This window comes from Marmota marmota, unplaced genomic scaffold (assembly GCF_001458135.2).
Source record: "Marmota marmota marmota unplaced genomic scaffold, marMar, whole genome shotgun sequence".
Taxonomy (NCBI): Eukaryota; Metazoa; Chordata; class Mammalia; order Rodentia; family Sciuridae; genus Marmota; species Marmota marmota.
This window is the reverse complement of record NW_025999968.1, coordinates 61535213-61540220: the sequence shown is the minus strand read 5'-3', so window position 1 is coordinate 61540220 and position 5008 is coordinate 61535213. Positions and strand designations below refer to the sequence as shown.

The 5008-nt window shown below is 52.7% G+C and overlaps 1 long non-coding RNA gene across 1 annotated transcript; it reads right to left on the bottom strand.

Annotated features, from left to right (window-relative positions):
- Positions 1-3075: 3075 nt before the first annotated feature.
- On the bottom strand, positions 3076-5002 carry LOC107136515. The gene is made up of 2 exons (XR_001502709.2): positions 4555-5002; positions 3076-3367 (listed from the first exon to the last, which is right to left on the bottom strand). It is a non-coding gene; the product is annotated as an uncharacterized LOC107136515 (long non-coding RNA).
- Positions 5003-5008: the final 6 nt, after the last annotated feature.

Below are 5008 nucleotides of genomic sequence, written 5' to 3'. Positions count from 1 at the left end.
CCACAGTGGTCCCCGACACTCCAGGAAGTGAATGTTTTCTGGCCTCTCACTTTACCACCCCCACCTACAGGTGGCATCTTCCCTCCCGTGGCTTCAGGTAGCACCAGTTAACTGACTCCTTCCAAATTCAGGCTCCTCTCCAAATGACCGACTAGTTTACCCGGTGGCTACTGGGCACCTCTGCCCCTCGGTGCCCAGCTGCTGGGACTCCACATGTGTAGTCCTGCACACCATCTCCTGGCCTTTCTGGGCAGACCTCACACTGCAGGCCTCTGCCTTCCAAATGCTGCTCACCAGCCTGGAGCAAGGCCACCTGCTAAAGCAGTGGACAGGGGCAGCCCTTTCCCCCACACAGCCAATTCTCACAGACACAAGCCTGCTCCCGAGCGTGCGAAGCCCCAGCAGGATGAGCCAGAGTCGAGGAGATGGGTGGGGCACACGGCACAGCATTTCCCGCACATGTCTAGCTTTTGGAATGATGGTAACAATTCACACGCTTGTAAAAACAAAAGAGGTGAAGGAGCAGGGACCCCAAAGCCGAACACCAACACAAACGAACCCCGCTGAGGGGGTGAGTGCCCTGCTCCTGGGGCCTTTGATGGCAACACTTGGACCTTGTGCCTTCAGCTAAAGACATAGATAATGACGCAAAGCTGACTCTCGGCAATGGTAATGTTTTACCCAGAGGCACGAGTTCCAGTCCCACACTGACCCCGCACATTGTGAGATTGAGCAAGCGGGTGTTGGGCCGGACAGCATGAGCTGAAGTGGGGAAGTGGCAGTTACCAAACCCAAGTGCCCTTACTGACTCAGGAGAAGCCGGGCCTAGGAGGAAGACTTCTCTGGAAAGCCAGAATCCCAGAGGATGGGGCTACGGCCATCGAGGCCATCTTAGTGCACTGAGGCACTCAACAGGCTGGACGGGAGAGGAGCAGGGGCACCAGGCAGGGAAGAACTCGGCTGGAGACTTCCAGCTGCTGCCCCGGTGGCCTGACAGGAAGTTGTCCTGGTGACTCTTATCTGGGTGTCTTCAGCCCTTAAAGTGGGGAGAGCGATTGGGTAAGTTCAGGTCAAAACAACCAGTATTGTTGTTCTGGACAAAATATGCCGTCAGTGATTAATATGCTGTATGCAGAGCCAAGCAGAGACCTGCCTAGAGACAAGACAGCAGAGGAGACAGATGTGAAGACACAGCGAAGGCCCTGGAGAGTCACCAAGGTCACCATTATCATAAGCCACACGTCATGGTGACATCTAGAGCAAAGCCAGTGTGGGATCGATGAAGCTTTGCTCAGCTGCTGGTCAGCTGGAAACTAGGGAAAGTGCAGGGTGTGTCCAGGCTCCCCTGGGAGACAGAGGGTGAAGGAACCCTCGGCTAGGTTTGGACCTGAAGGAGTCATGTGAGTCCCCCAGAACCATCTTTCCAGCTGGTTCTGGGTAGTAACTGGTTCGGTGTGTATACGTGGGGGTCTCCCTGTATTTACTAAGAGGGTCCAGAGAGGACCACCCAGTAGCCGTGAGCACATCTGGGGCCTGATCTGGGTTCTAACTGCCACGGTCAACTGAGAGGAAGGACTGCTGCCCCCACCCTTAGGCAGCCAAGACTAAGTGCAGAGGCCAGGTTGCTGGGGATTGAACCCAGGGTCTCACACGCATGTACTAGGCAAGAGCTCTACCACGAAGCTACGTCTGTCTCCTTCCTGTGTTTTAACTTTATTTTTGAGACAGGGTCTCACCAAGTTGTCAGACTGGCCTCAAACTTACTATCCTCCTCCCTACCTCAAAATAAAAAATAAGAAGGGCTAAGAGTGCAACTCAGTTGTAGAGCATCCATGGGGTCAATCCCCAGTACCAAAACAGAAAAAAAAAACAACCTGCCTCCATCAGCTCCATTCATCTCTAAAAGATTAGCACTTTCTCTTTTTTCATGGTACTGGGCACTGAACTCAGGGACACTCTACCACCAAGCCACAGATCTGCTCCTTTATATTTTTCTATTTAGAGACAGGGTCCCACTAAGTCGCTGAGGTTGGTCTCCAATTAGCAATGCTTCTGACTCAGCCTCCCAAGCTGCTGGATTATAGGCATGTGCCGCTGTGCACAACCACTGGTTACGTCACAAGTCCAAAGGCGGGGCTGGGGCACGGCTCAGGTGGTAGAGGGCTTGCTTCATATGCACAAGGCCCTGGGTTCAATCCCCACACCACAAAAAGAAAAAGGTCCCAAGGTGGAGAGCATGTGGCGGAGGAAGAATCACCCCCACACCCAATGGAAGGTGTATCTTGCTGTGGTTTCAAAGCACAACACCTGAAGTTTAGGAGTCTTTGGGAAGAATTTTTCTTTTTTTTCTTTTGTCAGTGCTGGGGATGGAACGCACAGCTTTGTGCTGGGCAAGCATTACACCATTAAGTTACATCCCCAGGTCCTGGAGTTTGAACCGCTGGGGGCACACTTCCACTGAGCTACAACCCTACCCCTTTTTATTTTGAGACAGAGTCTTGCAAAGTTGCTGATACTGGCCTCTAACTTGCAATCCTCCTGTCTCAGCCTCCTGAGTTGCTGGAATTATAGGTGTGTACTACTGCACCCAGATTCAGCCCCCTTTGTAACTATTTTTTAAATTATACACTTACGTGCAGTTTCTTTTCTTTTTCTTTAGCAAGAGATGGCTTACCTGTAGCTGGAGGTATAGGTAAGGGAAGGAATATTGGGAAAGGGGAACAGGGATGACTGTTAATGGGTACAAGATTTCTTTTGGGGGTGACAAAAATGTTGAAATTAAATCGTAGTGAGTTTCACGACTCTGACTACTGAACACTTGTGTTTATTTTAAAATCCATTGTGCATTTTCAATAATAAAACATGCTTTCTTCTCCCATTTTTCTTTTGAGATGGGGTCTCCCTGTGTTGCCAGCCCCTGCCTCAGCTCCTGTGCAGCCTCACACCCAGCTACATGTCTATGTGGAAAAAAATGAATCTATGCATCCACACTAATCTAAATAAAAGAGAGAATGAGGCAGGAGGCGATTCTCTTAACACATGTGATGCCCAGTGACAACACACAGTCTAGAAGACTCAGGGTTTGGCAAATATTTTAATAAGAACTGATTCAGACGAAATCCATTAATAAGTGTTAAAACTAGGGAATGGCTGAGTCTCACAGAACATTCACATCGTTATAAAACATGCCTCGAGAGACACTTATTAGTGACCAAGATAAGGCCGTAGCTTCGCAGTGGAGAAGCCTGTGGAGGCTCCTTACCCAGGTCCCTGTCAGCACCACAGGAGGCAGCAGGACCTGGCACCCAGTCTGGATCAGGACGTACATCCCACCCATGGCCTTCAGCCAGGTGGCTGTCCCCTGGGTCTGTAACGAAACATGAGGCACATCCAAGTCAAAACACCTTGCAAAAGGTCTGTTCTGTACACTCTGCCTGCCTCCCTGGGCGAGGCCCAGCCTGTGATCCTGGCAACTCGGAGGCTCAGGCAGGAAGACAGCAGGCTCCTGGCCTGGCTGGGCAGGAGTCTTCCCAGAACAGGAAGGGCTGGAGATGCGGCTCAGGAGTCCAGCATCCTGGGCTCAATCCCCAGAGCCAACAAAGGAAAAAGCCACCTCCTGAGACACAAGGAGTGACCAAGAAACTGCTCCACAGAAGGAGAGGTGGAAGAGACTGCCCTCAGGCACTTGCTGCAAGCCTGGGGGCCACGAGAGCCAGGGGGAGCAGGGACATCACAGTCTGCAACTCCGCTCAACTACCAAGTGGCCAGACAGTGTGTGTGAGGAGGGGACTAGGAGGGGAGCCAGCAGACTAGTAAGAACATCAACATTTGGAAAGTTTTGCAAAAGGGCTCTGGTAATTCTTTGTATTGTTCTTGCCACTTTTCTGACAGTCAGAAATATCTATACATATGGACTTTAAAAAAAAATTGGTCTGCCACAACAAATTACCAGAAACTTGGCTTAAAACAAACATAAATGTGTCATCTCCCAGTTCCAAGCGCAAATGAGGTCTGGCAGTGCCAGAAGGCTGGAGTGGAGGGAGGCCCGAGGGAGGCCCGAGGGAGGCCAGAGGGCAGCTCCCACCACAGCCACCTTCTCGGGTAGCTCCACGATTTTACCTGGCCTTCTCCTGCGTGTGTGTGTGTGTGTGTGTGTGTGTGTGTGTCCAAATTCTTCTCTTTCCACAAGACTCGGGTCACAGGGGATTTAGTCCCCACAAGGGTTCCCGGGTTCCACTTCCACCACCCCAGAGCTGTTTCCAGGGCCTTGCTCACAGGGCCCAAGGTTAGGAAGTCTAATATTGGGGAAACTGGGAGGGGGTGCTTCGGGATTTTTGTGCTGTTCTTGCCATTTTTATGATAAAAGAAATGCTGAGATTAAAAAAAAATCAGAACACATTCAAAACCTCCTAGCTTGAAACGCTCTAAGGGACGACCCTTTGCTGAAATCCAGACCCTGGCCTCTGCCCTACAGGGCCCCCAGAAGCCGCGGCCCTTCCCTCCCTGCCTGCGGCGGTGACTTCAGCATGTCCTCCGACCCGCCCCAGGCATTACCCGTGCAGTTTTCAGCCCGGAACATTCTTCTCCAGAACAAGATGTGGCTCCTCCGTTCCGGGCTCAGACGTCACCTGTGCAGTGAGACGTCTCCTGCCTCTGGTCCAAAGGGAGCTCCCACATTCCTGCGCCTTGCTCTCCACCCAGGGCTCCTGGTCATACCAGGCGCCCTTCCCCAGACTGAGCTCCTGCGCCCGGTGAACCAATGCCGGCGCTGGTGACCAGCGCAGGCGCCCCTGGCAACGCCTGCAGGCACCTCCCTAGACCCGTCACTCATCTTAGGTCCCGGGATAACTCAACAGTCGGGGACACCTGTTGAGCCAACGGGGACGGGGCACCGAGATCGGCCTCTTCCCCAGCCGGAGCGCAGCGTTCGGGCACCGCGATCAGCGCCCCCTCCGGGCCGGCCATCGCTGGAGCCTGGTACCAGGAGGGCTACGGGGACATTTCCGTC